The following is a 17,922-nucleotide window of genomic DNA, read 5'->3' as shown; positions in this document are numbered from 1 at the left end:
TGATAACTGAATCAGGTGTGAACTCCACAGTTTTCTTTGTTGCCCCATGTGTGATTTGATAGATGGAAAGAAGATTGTTTGTCAAGTGGGGTACACACCACATCATTGAAGGAGTTATCCCCAATGGCAATAAATCATTTCCCAATCACATTCATGTATGTATGATTTCCCATCAAAATCTGTGGCATGGAGCAAGGCTCAAATGAAGAAAACATAGACTGCAAAGATGCCATATAATGAGAAGCCCCTGAATCTAGAATTCATCTCCCTGAATCATGACTTGTAGTAGCACAAAGAGCTTGTCCCTTTCCTTTTGACTCAAAAGTGTGATCCTTCCCTTTATCCCTTTCTTTGGAAGAAGAAGCCGAAGTAGACATTCTAGAAGGCAAACTGATTTTATTCTTCTCAAGAAGATGTTTCAATTCATCAACATCCTTCTTGTAACAACGTTGTTCATCATGTCTTGACTGTTAGGATTCCCATAGATACTGAGAGGGGGGGGGGTGAATTAGTATCTGACCAATTTTCAAGTTTTCTTGAATTAGAACATGTAGAACATATTAATACTACATACAGATAAATAGAAAGTAATGCAATAAACAGAGATAAAAACAACCACATGAAAAACACACCATAACACAATAGTTTAACGAGGAAACCCAGTGTGGGAAAAACCTTGGTGGGATTTGTGACCCACAATATTCACTTACTAGCCAATAAGAGAATATTACTGCTACAATAGGGGCCTGCACATGCAGGAAGGCCAAGTGCCTAGAGCTCACTGCTCAATTACAAAATGGGAAGTCTCACTGACTTACAAAATGGATTATATAAATCCAGTGTCTTGTACTGCTTCAAAATAACATCTACAATGACAGATCCAGTACCAGTTTATAGCTCTGCTTCATACATAAACCCTTAACCTATAATTCGCATAATTGGTCTGCCTTATTTCGCCTAATTACATTCTTCCATGCTTACCAAAATGTTCTACAATGATCTCTTATATATACGAGTCATTTTACAACTTGCCAAGTCGACTTACAATGATTTTACAATAATTAACAAAATATATTACAAACAAAATTCCTGTCGGCTTCTGTGCCGATATGCTTCCTTTCACTGCCGATGTCAGTGGTCTGTGTGCCGGTGTAGAGTCTGATCTTGCTAGTGCCAGTGGATTGCCTTGCCAGTGTCATAGGATTGTAAGGTTGCCATCAATGAAAAAACCTTCAATCACCTGCAATGTCTCATTGGAGTGTGCATTTGCCAACAATCTCCCCCTTTGGCATTGATGGCAACACTCATGAGAAAAATTCAAAAGTGTATCCAAAAATTGAAGTCCAAAAATGTTACCAAAAATGTGTGCTCCCCTTGAGCAAATGATCCCTAAGTTATTGGATTTTTCTCATACCACTACTCCCCCTTTGGCATCAATGACAAAGGTTGTCAAAGTGTCAATAGAGTGTAGTTTCCTATTTCAACCTTGTAACCAGTGGGTTACAATATGAAAAAGATCCGCCAAAACTAGATTCAGGCTTTCAATAAACTTTTTGATATCGTTTATTGCGGCCTCTATCCTCTGAACTGTATCGGTGAGGTGTTGCATTTTCTCTGTCGGTGTTTTCTGTCCGTGAACCAAAGCAACTGATATTTCCTTCCTTAAGGAGGCGAGGTAGTCCAGTTTTGGACTTAGTCTCCATTTAAGATCTTGTGCCTTACTTTTTATCCTTTCCTTTTCTCTTTCCAGCTTTAATAGTTCTTCCTCAAAACCTGTTATTTTCTGCTCAAAAACTGATAATGAATCGGATGAATTAATGAAATTGTCAGCAAGTTGATTTATTTCTTCCCGTATCTTGCTAATCTTCCGGTCTATATCAACTGTCAAAAAGTTAGTTTTGCATGTGTCTCTGTACAAAGTTTTGAATTTCTTTAGTGTGCTACACAGTTTTGGTAGAAGTGTGTCAAACTTCCTTGTACACTTCTTTATTTCTTCCTCAAAGAATTTGTGTTTTTCCTTTTCTAATCTCTCCTTGAATGCTTCCTCTTTTATTTGTTCAACTATCACAGTGTTTTCAGTAATATACTTAGACAAAGTGTCAAGTTGACTCAAAGAATCCTTATTATCTACGTTACATTTTGGAGCTATCATTTTCAAAATTGGAATTGTATCATCTATAGCCTTGTATGCTTGGCAGCTACAATCTGTTATTTTCTTTATGGAGTCCAAAAGAACTTCTATTACATTAGTTGATTTGAATTCTGTAGTTGAAGGGCCAAGACTCTGTATCCCACCGGTGGGAGCAATATCCTTGCTTGTGGTGACCTCTGGTAGGTCAGTTTGTGTTTCCATTTCCTTACGCAAAGATTTGTCTTTCTCAATTGTTGCCGGTGACACTGACTCTGTATTAACCTGTTGCTGTGATGGAGCCTATTGCTCTGCTTGTTGCTCTTTATCATCTATCGGTTTAACCTTCTGTGTTATCTGTTACTGGTGCCTCACTAGCCATATATGTCTTTCTAGTTGTGTCCTTATCTACCACAATGTTAACTTTCTGAGTATCAATGTCAACTGTGTATAACACCTCAGAGTTTGGATTTGTGTCCTCTTGTGGTATATCCATACTCTCATTGGCCGGTTGATCTTCAGTTGTAACTACCGGTGGAGTATCTAGAGGCGGTGGGGATAAGTTATCTCTTATCTTTATGCTAGGGGGTCCACCAACCTTGCCTTTTCCTTTATCCTTATCTTTCTGATATACTTTGATAGGTTTGGGATTTCTATACTCTTCTTGCTTTTCCTTCTCTACAAGAAATATATCCCATGCATTTTCAGTTTCCTCTGCAACCTCATTTACTCTACCAACCATAAGTGCTATATGTCGGTGTGTAGTTGAGAATACCGACCGGTTAGCCTCTACAATCAGATCATCTATCTCTTTTGGTGAATTAACAGGATATACAACAAGTAGTTTCTCAATTTTTATTTTCTTGTCAAGCTCTACAACAGCTTGCCTTCTAGCTTCAAGTCTCTTAAACAATTCTGCTGGTAATTCATCCACAACTTGCATCAAAAATTTCTTATAGATATCCAAGTGTAGAATTACACTGTTTTCAAATTTCTCTTTGTCATCAACTGATAATGTATCATATAATTTGTTGATGTTCTTAAGCTTTCCTTCCTCTGTTATTTCATCTAAAAGTTTGTTAATTGGAGCAATATTTTGTTGAGTCTTTTTCTTTGGTGTTAACTTTTTCTTCTTTGGAGTTTTTTTCTTAGCCAAGGGCCTTACTGCCTGTTGTTTTTGTCTGGTTCTTCTAGGCGAAGGTGTTGATACCGGTGAAGGTTCTCTTTTCCTCACAACTCTTTTGAATGCAGCTGGCATATCACTCTCTAAAGAAGTTGCTACTAGTGAAAGGTGATTTTCTGGTTGTAGTGCTTCTAACTCATCTTCAGTGATACCGGTTTTCTTGAGTACATCTTCCTTTATAGACTTTGCTTGTCGGGATCCTCTTCTTACTATTGCTTCAACCTTCTTAACATTTTTCTTTGATTGGATCTATTTTTCAATGGTCTCAGCACTACCAAATACCTCTTCCTTAGGTTCCTTGGGTGCTTCTAGGAGGGCTTTTGCATATGTTTCAATTATGAGATCATCAGTTTCATAACCCATTTCAGTAACCCAAATTGTTCTTGGGATAACTGCCTCCATCCAAATCTCATCCTTCTTAATAACAAAGCATATTTCATCTTTATACTTATCTATAATTGCTTGTGATAGTCTGACTCTAGTCTTCATCTAGGCCTTCAATGCCTGAAAGTACTCATTTATACTCTTTTCTCTATTTTCTCCCATGTTATTCAGTAAATCAGATAGTTGTTTGCCTACCGGTATATCAAAGCCTAGATTTTTGTTACCGATACCAGACACCTGTTTTGTTATGTGTAGCATTAAACAAACAAGTAGGTTTCCAAATCTAAATGTCCCCTTTTTGTCTTTCTTGATCTTTTCAAGATTATCAATCAGTTCATCCTTCAACCATTCACACACATCTATTTTTGCATTATCCTTGATCATATCATAAGCACTCTTTATGCATAAACTAGAAACTGAGTTTAACCTGTTTGCATGTGTGGTTTTATAGCCTAGAATCATGCTGATGAATCTGACATTGATGTCGGTTACATCATTCACCCTTAAGGATATCTTGTCTGATGTTGCACCAGTTAGGTTAATTACTAGGTCATTTGAGACCTTCTTTGTTTTATTTGGTCTGTTATCGGTGGAGGGTAACCCTGTTACAGCTTTTACTGCCTCTTTAGTGATTTTGTGAATCGAATCCAGCCAGAAAAATGCACCATGTACCCTTCTCAATACTATCCTTGTAACTTTCTTAGGGAAATCTGGAATGGTGAGAATTTCAGTGAATCCTAGGGTTTCAACTATTTTGTGTTCAGGTTTCACATTACCGGAATCGTCACAAATTACAGTCTTATACATGTTCTTAATTTCTTCATCACCTAATTCTTCAATGTGACAATGGATGTACATTCTAGGGTCTTCTGCAAAAACTACTCCTTTGGGGATTTGAGAAAATGCACCAACATTATCATCCTTTTTAGCTATCTCGGGAACTAACTGAAATACGGGTCTAGGGCGCTTAATCACTTCGACAACTGTAGGGTTTGCTATGAATTCAGGAATAGATGAAGAAGCCATGATTATAAATACCTTTCTCTGCCTTAGGAATGATTGCTTGATGAATTGCTTTGCTTCTTTGCTCGAAATGTCTTTGCTTAGGAGTTTTCGCACTCTTCGAAGATTTGAATGCTTGGTGAAATGAAAATGGAGCCAAAAACACTGATTTATAATGTTAATTTTGCCAACCACTACATTTAATGCTTGCCGGTTAAGTAATCACTTAACTTATCTGCCGGTGTAAAAGTAATTTTAACTTCTCACCATCAACCGAGGGAATAATAGCATGTTTCACATTTGATTGCCAAACCCTCAAAAGAATTTTCTTCAGTTAGATGAAGAGTCTCCTGCCGGTGGAGTGCTACTCTGTTCTGCCGGTGGAGTGTTACTTGGTTCTGCCGATGGAGGAGTATTCCCAACACCATTTAGGTCTGACTTTCTAATCCATTGTTTTGAGAACTCTTGTTTTACCTCTTCAACCTTTTATTTACCTTTCAAACTAGAACCTTTGTTGTTTGCTGGTGATGCCTTACTTCTGCAAAATTTTGCAATATGTCCAATCTTGTTACAAGCATAACAAGTCACATTATTTTTCTGAATAGCCTTCCCATAACCTATGTCAGTTTGTGTTCTACATTGATTAGATAAGTGTCCAAATCTTCCACAAACATAACATCTTACATTCATTCTGCAATTTTCAGAATTATGACCAACTTTGTTGCATTTTGAAATTTGACCCGTGGGTGTATTGGTATTCTGATAATTTCTAGATCTACATTGATTTGCTCTATGACCATACTTATTACAGTTAAAACATTTTCCATTGAATTTGTAAGCAGTAGGTTGTCTTACCGGTTTTCTATGATCCTATGTGTTTGAAGTACCAGAGCTTTCACCAACTTCAAAGCCAAGGCCATTAGTGTCACCATTTGGTTTCTGATTCTTCAACAAGTCACCAAGTTCTTTTGAGCTTTTCTTGAATTTTTCTTTGTGCTGATTTGTAGTGTCCAGTTCTCTTTCCAAGATTTATTTTTGTCTCATGAGTTCATTTGAATCATTCTGTATATGCATCAGATCTGTCTTCAACAAATCATTTTCATAACTAAGTCTTGTGTTTTCATTTGCAACATCACTTAGTCTTCTAGTCAAATCTTCTTCATTCTTCTTTCTATCTTCAATTTCCTTACAAAATCTCATAGTCATATCCTGCATCTCATTCTTTGTTGTCATGTTCTCTTGCTTCAGCTTGTTTATCAAATCATTAAGAGTTTCCTTTTCATCATTCTCAAATTGCATCTTTTCACAAAGTTCTCTTCTCTTGTTTCTTGCAATGGTAAGATTTTCTTGAAGTGCTTGAATAATATCCTAAGCTGCCTTTAGATCATCTTCAAGTTTGATATTTTTCAACTTTTCTGCATCATAGTCTGAGAGTGCTACTTCAAGTTGCTTCATCAAGTTTTCCATCTCTACCGGTCTCAAGATCTTCCTCAAGCTGTTAGACTTCTGAAAATAGAGGACCAAGCTTTGATACCAATTGTTAGGATTCCCACATATACTGAGAGGGGGGGTGAATCAGTATCTGACTGGTTTTCAAGTTTTCTTGAATTAGAACATGTAGAACATATTAATACTGCATACCGGTAAACAGAAAGTAATGCAATAAACAGAGATAAAAACAACCACATGAAAAACACACCATAACACAATAGTTTAACGAGGAAACCTGGTGTGGGAAAAACCTCAGTGGGATTTGTGACCCACAATATTCACTTACTGGCCAATAACAGAATATTACTGCTACAATAGGGGCCTGCACATGTAGGAAGGCCAAGTGCCTAGAGCTCACTGCTCAATTACAAAATGGGAAGTCTCACTGACTTACAAAATGGATTATATAAATCCAGTGTCTTGTATTGCGTCAAAATAGCATCTACAATGCCAGATCCAGTACCGGTTTATAGCTCTGCTTCATACATAAACCCTTAACCTATAATTCGCATAATAGGTCTGCCTTATTTTGCCTAATTACATTCTTCCATGCTTACCAAAATGTTCTACAATGATCTCTTATACATATGAGTCATTTTACAACTTACCAAGTCAGCGTACAATGATTTTACAATAATTAACAAAATATATTACAAACAAAATTCCTGTCGGCTTTTGTGTCGGTATGCTTCCTTTCACTGTCGGTGCCAGTGGTTTGTGTGCCGGTGTAGAGTCTGATCTTGCTAGTGCTGATGGATTGCCTTGCTGGTGTCATAGGATTGTAAGGTTGCCATCAATGACAAAACCTTCAATCACCTACAATGTCTCATTGGAGTGTGCATTTGCCAACATTGACTTCTTGCAATATGCACAAAAAAGATTGTCTTTATTTGATTTCCTCTTAGGTGAGGATGTAGAATCACCTTGTTGTGGAGAGGAGGATCGTGCTCTATCTTGTTGTGGCTTAGGCTTAGGTTGCTTTTGGTTCTTGCCTTTTACTTGATTGCTTTGATTCCCTTTATTAGCCACCTGTTGGAACCCTAAATTTCATAACAATACCCCTGACATGATCACCAAGCTTTTGTGTTTAAAGTGGTAAAATATTGAAGTTACAAAAGTTTTATTTTACCTAACATTGAATCCCACATATCATCTCCATTATGCCCTAATGATATGTGAAAAATTCATGATAAATCCAAGAAAGATCAGTAAGATAACCTCACTAAGAAAACATTTCATGACTATATCGGAATATCTATTCCGATTTGATAAATCAATGTTAGACACTGATATCGGGATAGCTAACCCGATCCAATGAATTAGTGTAGAATATGAACATCGAGATAGAAATGCCAAACATGAAGTCTTGATTGCCCGTCATAATGACTAACAAAAGAAAAAGAACAATTCTTTATGATTCCGATAGAACAAACTATTTCGATAAGCATTACATCGGTATAGTTATACCGAACAAGATATTTGAGGTGCCTATCGGAATAACCTTCAAAGGTGGAGAAGCAATAGTTTGCAATGCTGATAGAGTAAGCTATCCCGACACACACACATTTCAGGATATGTCATCTCGACGAAAGAAAATACAAAAAGAGCGTTATGCAAGCATATCAGAATAACTTATGAAGTCGGAATAGCACATCAACAGGGTTCCGATTACTAAAGCTATCCTGATGGTGAATAAATAGAATGACATCGGGGGAACTATCCTGATTATGCACTTATGACCAATGAACAGGTATCAGTAAAACCTATGGAAATAAAAGAAAATGAAGGTGATACCCTATCGATATAACTAATGAGATCAGGATAATGGATCATCTATGAACCGATAGTCCAACCTATTCCAAAAACAATTACATGAAGTGACATCAGAACAACTACTTCGATAGTGCACTCTCGACCGAATACATGTATCATAATAACTTACAGTGAAAGACAAAATCAAAGGTGAAAATCTTCATCAGGAGGACTTGTGAAGTCAGGAAGATAGTTTTTGGGTATGCCGATAGTTGAAACAATCCCAATAAGCACCATTCAAGAGGCATTCAACTTAGGAAACCCAAAGACAAAAATCACACTAGTAACAACTCATCAGTATAACCTATCCCGAAATGATGAAAAATACAGACAGTTTCCAGCAGCAAGAAAGCAAAAAGGTGCCAAACTAGAAGACATGACAAATGAATTGAAGGAATGTAACCCTAATATATGATATTTATATGTAAAACATTAGAAGATTTTAGAGGAGAATCAGTTGTAATGTATAAAAATAAAAAATTGATTGTAAAATATCATCAAATAGAAATAAAAATACAATACAATTAGTGTTCCTTATTCTCTATTGTGCTAGAGTAAATCTCTCTTCAGATCAGTTCTCTGTTATAACCATTTGAAGCATGTGGTTGTTATCTTAAATCCTTGTGTGAAGATTTTATGTTATAAATTGCAAGTTAGAAAAATATAGAATGCATCTGAGATAAAAGGCGGCTATTTGCATTTTATTCTAATTGGTCTTTCTGTGAGAGTTAAATTCAATCAGACTAACAGTAATTGAAGACATATAATTGTATCATTGAGGGTTAGGTAATTGACAGAACCATCCAAGGGAGGATTTAAAAATTGTCTTTCAGAGTTATACATAGGGTTTGCAAGTGAACGACTGTATTGCCCAAAATAAATAAGGCACCGATCTCATTACATACAAGTTTCAGTTTCAATCACTTATTTGTACTTTTTCAATTTCATTTCTATGTTAGTAGGAGATATAAGTAGAAGTTAGAAGGAAGGATGGTAAAAAATTAGATAGTAGGAACCATATTAGAGAAAATATAACCAGTTAAAGAAGATCACCAAGAGAGTAGGAGAAATAAAATATTTGAAAGATAGTTTATCCCAAAGATGTATGCCACTTTGAGATAAATAACAAAGGTAGAAAATACAATATACAAATCTATTATAAAAGATACCAAGTAAGAAGATCAGTTGGTGAGTAGGTACGCCTGCCTAGGTTTTGTAGAGCCTGAAGTGAGGGAGTTAGCAACCTTGAAAGGTTCACTCTATTAGTTGGCCAAACCAATTGGAAGATTTGATCATTGAGCAAGGCATACTCACAAAATTTTCCAATCTATTGATTTGAGCACCAACACCACCAAAGCTTGTGACTTTGAAGATTTGAGAATCCCCATCTTGGTCAACTTAGATTGCTGAAGTATCAACATCTCTATGAATGCATCAAAGTATGGTGGAGTGTAGGAGGTACCTTGAACAGACTGATGGGTGTGAAAGCTAGAGACAAAGGTTGCATACTTTGATGGAAGCTTGTCCAACAAGTCGTAAACCAATTGAGCATCCTTTTTGTCAATGCCACAATCCTTTAGCTTTTCTCTTAGCTCATTTTCTTTTGTGACAGAATCTTGGATTGTATCAAAATCCTTACAATCTAATGTTGTGAGTTCACTATCAAGCTTGTATCCCTTAATCTCATCAACTTGACCATACAAATTCTCATAAATATCCCAAGCCTCTTTAATTGTTGTACACTTCTCAATGTGAAAAATGAGGTCATCTGATACATACTTTCTCAATGTTCCAAGTGCCATAAAATTTTTAGTGAGCCATTCAACTTGAGCATTAGGATCAACCTTAGGATCAGGTGGTGTTGTTATTGTTCCATTTACATAATGAATGAGTCCTTTTTCAATTAGTTTACTTCATGCCTTAATCTTCCATGATGCATAATTATGTAGAGTTAAAAGTGGAAATTTAGGAGAACCCATAGAACCAAAATGAAACAACACAAGATAGAGAGGCACAATCACACAAGACACCTCCCCCCAAATTACTCAATCAAGAAACCCCCCCAAAATGTTGATTTGACACTTTATACTTAGTGCATCTACAATGGCCACTTGCAAAACAAGGCAAGGTGGGCTTCTGATTTCAACTTTACAACTACCTCAAATAGGCTATAAGAGACCCCAAAAAATACTCGAAGTGATCTAAACTGAGATCCAAGCAAAATACAAGTACCAAATAGGCAAAAAATGACCGAATAATTAAGGTACAATTTCTACTCAAAATCACTGCAAACTGATGGCAGATTATGAAAGTAGACAAAAAATTATGCACTTTAAAAAAAATGATACCTAAAAAGGAGGTTGTATGACCCCAAACGATCCCTCTGAAGTTGCAAAATTGAGGATTAGATAGGTACATGGTAATCCTATGAGGATTTGGTTAATACTGAGAGGGGGGGGGGTGAATCAGTATTAATTTACCAATTGAAACTTTAAACCAAAAATAAACTTATATCAGATTTGAAATCATTTATCAAAATGTCTCAACTTCTTTTATCATATCGAACAACCTCTTTATTAGATTTGCTAACACATTAATCATATCATTTACCACATCTATCAATTCTTTCACCACTTAAGCAATCATATAAATTTGATCATTTACCAACTCATTATCCTCATCAATTAGATCAAACACTTTCTCTACTAACTCTTATTAGTACCGGTAACCTTTTATAAACCTCTGATAAAACATCATAACCGGTGTACTCAGAAACAGTGCATGAAATGTAACATAAACAAGAACATCACATGAAAAGCATTCCACACATGAACACCATAATTTTTTGACGTGGAAACCCAAATAGAGAAAAACCATGGTGGGAGTTGGCACCCACAAATATTTGTACTCTTTTGAAGTACGCCCTGTTAGGAGCTTACAATACACCCTGTTAGGAATCACTCGGTTAAGGGATTTGCCTAGCAGCCTAGTTAGGAGCTTGATGATCTGTTAGGATCAACCTCGTGAGAGGATTTAACACTCTTTTGAGAGATTCCTTGTTAGGGGAATTAAATGCTTAAGGCCTGTTAGGACATACCCGGTTAAGGGATTTAACCTATTGTATCTGTTAGGAAACAACAGTGAAAAAGTGATCTATTACTTGCACTTCTCAGCTTGCTCGATCAGATCCAGTTATGCTCAACACTCTGCAACTCTCAGAAAAATCTCACACTTCTCTTGGATGACTCAACACATTCTCTTAAGACCACCGACATGATAAACATCAATAGTGCCATCCTAAATAGCCATCTCAACTAGGTCGGCCACTAAACCCTAATTACATCATGAACTTACAATACAAATCATAAGAGATCATCTCTGATTAATATACAAATCATTACATCAAATTACAATGCAATATCAACTGTTGGTTGATCGCAACCCATCACAAAAATCCGATCTATACCAAAGTCAAAACCTCAAAACACTCTACTAAGTGTTTTGTTGTTTCCCAACAAATTCTTCCTTGAATCGCGCCAAAAGAAAAATCAAATCATTTCATGTGGGTTGTGTTACCACCTTCATGTAGACTCGCTGTCGATCACCATCATAACAAAAATCATTACTAGTTTGATGATTTATTCACCGGTCTTAAACCCTACTAAAACCTTAGCAAAAATTCATTAGAAATTTGAAACATGCCTTTCGATAGTCATCACAAGTTCCGGTTCCGGTCAGATACTCCTTTCCATGATACAAGCTCACATTCCAAACCGCAAATCACCAAACATTGCCAATCATCCGATTCAACCAAAACATCTTTGCTTTATTGGTTAAAGTCCTATTTCATAGACTTCAAGTCTCTATCGATAAACCCTGTCTTCCAGTAAACCAAATCACTTAGATGACAAAACAAAACATCAGGAACATCAAGAACATCAACAATCATCATTTGACATCAGTTGCCATTAATGACAACACAAATAACTGATCAAGTCATCTAATCACAAAATCTCAATCTCTTCATCACAAATAGTCTTCTATCCTTTATCAGTGCAGTCATCCATCTTCAACTGCATCACATCATCTATATCAGTTATGCCAAATGCCAACATTCTCCGCCTTTGGCATTGACGACAACACCAATCAGATATACAATCAAAGTAACATCATCATCTGCAATTTGCTTGCCAGTATCACATCATCCGACGATTCTCCTCCTTTTGTCTTCTCCCCCTTAACCAATGCTTCTCTCAATCTGATCTTCAACTTCTCCCATATGTAATTTTTTTTCTTCTCCCATATCTGATTTCTTTTCTTATCCCCCTTTGAGAACAATGCCAAAGGTATAAATGCATCACTTGTCTTGAATTTTGTTGCCGCCTCTTCCATCATCTCTACTAATAAAATTAGAAAAATTATATCAGCATTAAATCATAACTTTACATCAGACTTGCTCCCCCAAAGGAGTAGCCTGCACCTTCATCAATCCTTAGTGAAAGATAAACATGAAATCCACAGGATTGAGGGATCTCCATCATTCTAGTTCTTCTGGTGTAGGGGTCTAACCCTTAGTTTACCTCTAAGAAACTCAAAGGTAGCATTTGGTAAAGGCTTAGTAAAAATATCAGCTAACTAATCTTTACTCTTCACATATCCCATCTTCACCTATTTTTCTTGAACTCTTTCCCTTAGGAAATGATACTTCAATTCAATATGTTTGGTTCTAGCATGAAGTACTAAATTCTTAGAGATATTTATTGCACTTGTATTATCACAATAGATAGTCACCGGTTCAGACATATCTATCTTGAATCCTTCTAGCACATGTCTCATCCATATTACCTGTGTGCAATTCATGGATGCAACTACATACTCTACTTCAGTTGTAGATTGAGAAACACATGTTTGTTTCTTGCTCATCCATGCCACTAATCTTCCACCAAGTAGAAAAGCTCCACCGCTTGTGCTTTTCTGATCATCCACTTTACCTGCCCAATCAACATCAGTAAAGACATCCAAAGTAAAATCTCCTTTATAGGGGTACCATAAACCATAGTCTATTGTGCCTTTGAGATACCAAAAAATTCTCTTCACAGCCACCATTTGAGTCTCCTTAGGCTCTTTTTGAAATCTAGCCACTAATCCAACATCATGAGCAATGTTCGGTCTTCTATGAACAACACAGTGTAGCTTTCCAATCATAGATATGTACTCTTTTTCACTAACAATAGGGGAATCATCTTGCTTTGATAACTTCCAACCTATCACCGTCGGTGTTCCTACCGGTTTGCAGTCTTCCATGCCGAATGTCTTCAACACCTCTTTGATATACTTGGTCTAACAAATAAATATACGACCATCGAGTTGTTGGACCTGTAAGCGAATAAATAAATTTATTTCACCGATTAGAGACATTTCAAATTCCTTTTTCATTATATCAGCAAAATCCATACACATATCATCATTTCCACCAAAAATTGTCATCTGTTAACACTTCTGCTATTAGCATCTTGTCTTCATCAGTCTTCAAATAAATATTATTGTCCTCACTGGTACGTTGAAATCCAATTTTGATCAAATGTGCATGTAATATCTCATTCCATGCTCTCGGTACCTACTTTAGACCATATAGTGCTTTATGCAATTTACACACCATATCCTTATCATCAATCAAGGAAAATCCATTTGGTTGTTCAATTATACTTCTTCTAGAATTCCATTCAAAAAGGCTGATTTGACATCTATTTGGTAAAATTTGAATCCCTTATATGCAACAAATGCTATCAACATCCTTACTCCTTCTGATCTAGCAACCGGTGCAAATGTTTCACCATAATCCTCACCTTCTTCTTGAGCATACCCTTTGCAGACTAACCTTGCCTTGTTTTTTACAATTTTTCCTTCTTCATCCAATTTATTCCTAAAGACCCATTTTGTTCCAATTACATTCTTATCCTCTGGTTTAGGAACAAGTGACCATGTCTATGTTGGCATAACTAATGGTGTTGGCACAACCGGTTCATCAATTAGTATTGTCATTGATGACCAACACTTACTAGTGAATAAGGCCAAGCTCATAGGCAAGAAGATGCGGTAAACCTCAATGGTTTACTCATGGCTGCAAACAATATGGAGGATTCAGTGCTTCCGAAATATGCATCATTGACACACTTAAGCAGTGTGTTGTTAGAAGGCTAATCAGTTGAAGGGAAAATAGAGTAGCCGACTAGTCAGTCAAGCACCCGATAGGCATTGAGATCAGTTTCTTCAAGCTGGCAGATGAAATGATGATGTGGTCACAAGAGGTGACTCAAATTATAGTTTATTAGTCTTATGCATGATCGAAACACTCTAGATAGATAGGTGATAAGTCTAATTGATGATTAATGACCGGTGGCAAAAGGTGAAGAGTTACATCGGTGATACAGGTTGAAGGATGATATCCTCTAGGAATCTCAGAGCAGTGACCGGTAAGCTAGATGCGATGACCAAAGGTGAGTCAGTCATGGCGAGATATCATCAAAAAAATGAATAGTGAAGTCTACTATAGTTAACAATCAGTTAAAGTAAGATTTGTGCGGACTTTCTGGTTCGCATTATAAAAGATAGAAGACGACCCAGAGGTTGGTGAAATTATGAGTTGCAGAGGCAGTTAAGGATGAATTGTTGGCGAGATTGATGGAAAGTGCGTAGAGAGAGTGCGGGAAGTTTTGGAAAGTTTTGAATTTCAAATTTACTGAGTTTTGTATAAAGGTTTCTGGTGAAAACCAAAAAGATTGATCATAAAAATTGCAAAGTGCAATTCTGAGGAGAGGCAATCCGGCAAGATGAGAAGAGAGCAAAACTGCTAAGTGAATAGCAGAGTGGTGAGGAGAGTGTGTAGAGATTGAATAGTGTGAAGAGCAGAGAAAGAATGTAGAGCACCAAAAGAGTGCAGAGAAAGTGTGATGCAGAGCACCGGTAGAGTGCAGAGCAAGTGTAACCGGTGGTCAAACCGAAGAGATTCATTTGGATTTGATTAAGCTAAGAGTAGATATTACAACATATCATTCTCTTTGTATTTTTATAATAACTACAATAGTAAAATCCCTTAACCTGGTGGACTTTAATAGGTCCCTTTGTAAATCCCTTAACCGGGTGACATCTTAAATGATGATCCTAGGTCCTTTAACAAGGATACCTCTAACAAGGTAAAGGTTCTAACAGGCCTTAAATAAAATCCTTTAACCTACATGGCACCTAACAGTGTCTTTGTAATCTCCTAATAGGGATGGCTCCTCACTGAGCGTACTCGAGAAGAGTGCAGATTTTGTGAGTTTCTACTCACACTATGGTTTTCTCCCATTTGGGTTTCCACATGATAAATCTTGGTAGTCTTGTGTGTTACATTTTTGTGTACATATTTCTTATCAATACTGCTTATACTGATAAGTATTCAGTTTGAATAAGAAGTTTTAATTAAGGTTAAATCTCTAATAATCAGTATAGTGTTGATTCAACCCTCCCCTCTTAGCATTGGTTGGGACTAAGAGTCTGATTCTTCTCAATTTGATCTAATTCTTCATTCATTGTATTCACCCAATCGTCATCCTTTAGTGCTTCCTTAACTATCTTGGGTTCTATTGTAGATATCAAACATGAGTTCTCTCAGATCTTTCTCCTATTTTGCACACCTGCATTCTTATCACCAATTATTTTCTCTTGTGAATGGTTCAATCTGACATATCTAGGTATTACCTGTGTCAGTTCTGCATCTTTTGCATCAGGTTCTTCATTTTCTTCCTCACTGTCATCGCTTACCAGTTGAGCATCTAATTCTGCATTTGCCGGTTCTTATTAATTATTTGCCTTTGATTCAATGATCACAAGTTTTTCCTCATCAACATCCTTCTCAGGATCTAATCTGCTTGTACCTTCAAATTTATCAAATAGATCATCAACTTTTACATTAGCACTTTCAACAATTTTCTTAGTTCTCTTATTGTAACATTTATATGCCTTACTCTTAGAAGAGTAACCAAGAAAAATTCCTTCATCAAATTTTGCATCAAATTTCTTAGTGTAGTTATCTCTCTTAATAAAACATTGACTTCCAAATTTTTTTAAATAACTTACACAAGGAGTTTTTCCATACCATAGCTCATAGGGTGTCTTATTGTCAACTCTTTTCACTAGTACCTGGGTTAAACTGTATACAACAGTACTGACCGCTTCTCTCCAAAACATTTTGGATACATCACCCTATAATAACATGGTTCTTGTAGCTTCAACTATTGTTATGTTCATCCTTTTTGCTATGCCATTCTGTTGTGGTGTCCTCGGAGAAGACATCTATCTCTTGATACCCTGTTCATCACAATACTTAACAAATTCATTAGATGTGAATTCACCTCCTCGGTCTGATCTTAAACACTTCAGGTTCTTACCAGTTTCATTTTCAACTATAGATTTAAATGATTTAAATTTACTAAATGCTTCTGCTTTCTCCTTAAAAAATGTCACCCACATCTTTTAGAATAGTCATCGGTGAAAATCATGAAATACCTATCACCGTAATAACTCTTTGTTCTCATAGGGCCACAAAGATCAGTATGTACCAAATCTAAAATATTCTCAGAAATACAATTCTTACTCTTGAAAGAAATAGAGGTCATCTTACCAATTGGGTTGTGTCGACTAGAATTTAATCATCAGAATGCTACCTACAACATGTTAGTTTTACAATCCAAAGGAAATGTTATAGGATATCTAAACTCAACAAATGAAACTACATGAAATACATATAAAATAAAAATACTATTATTACCTTCATGATTTATGTCTCATTGTGTCCTAACTCTACCGTTCCTAGTTTCAGATGGCGTGCTCTCAGACAAGCACTGATAGCTTCCAAGATGGCATATGAAGAATGGATTGATAACTGATACTATGATATGAAATGCTAAAATGATTATGCTAAATGATTATACTATTTGCTTCAAGATTAAAACTCACGGATGCATAAGTTTTCATAAATGATTAGCTTTGAAAACTCACTTGAAGACTAACTTGAAGACTAACTGTCTCTCAACTCAAACTCATGATTTTATAGACCTTGAGAGGATAAGATGATGTGGCTCAGATCAATGGTCATGATTAGATTTGGATGGCTGTGAGCAAAGATGAAGGTTGAGAGAAAGGGGGAAGGAGAAGACAAGTGTCACTTATCTTACCTTGACTGGGTTGCTGACTGAGTGAATCTAGGGATGTTTGGAGAAAATTTAGGCATGAGAGGACAAGTGGACTCAAGTCCTTCCTAAGATGTAGGGATGTTGGAGAAAATATAGAAGGAGGTTATGAAATATGTGTACGTACACAATATTTCATTAATTTTGGAGGTTGAAGATAAATGATGGATAAATATTTAAGAAATATTAATTTCCTTAGCCACATGATGGATGAGTTGGCAAAGGGAAGATGAAGTGGAGATGGAAGGTGAGTTGGAAAAGGGATTAAATAATTTAGGAAATCATTTAATATTTGAGACTGTAGGATATGAGAATAATCATAAATATTAGATATTTAAATGATTGAAGGAGATAATTAAATATTAGATATTTAATTAATTAGAGGAATAGGACAGATAAATTAATTAATAGAATATTTCAATCAAATTAATTAATAGAAAGACACGAAATGAATTAAATAAATTAATCTTTTCAAATTAACTATTTAATAGAAGAATAAACATTAAATAAATTTAAAATATTTATTTAATCACTCATAACCATTTTTATGTGTATACATTTTGCCCCTCTTTGAAATGATGTCAAGACAACATTGTTTCAAATATCAAGTCTCGATAGCGCCCCTGATAGAGATAAAATCCTGATTGTGTGCTCCCACAAGAGATTGATCGTGAAATTGTTGAAAATTTTGT

This window comes from Cryptomeria japonica, chromosome 1 (assembly GCF_030272615.1).
Source record: "Cryptomeria japonica chromosome 1, Sugi_1.0, whole genome shotgun sequence".
Lineage (NCBI taxonomy): Eukaryota > Viridiplantae > Streptophyta > Pinopsida > Cupressales > Cupressaceae > Cryptomeria > Cryptomeria japonica.
Note: the sequence above shows the minus strand (reverse complement) of the source record.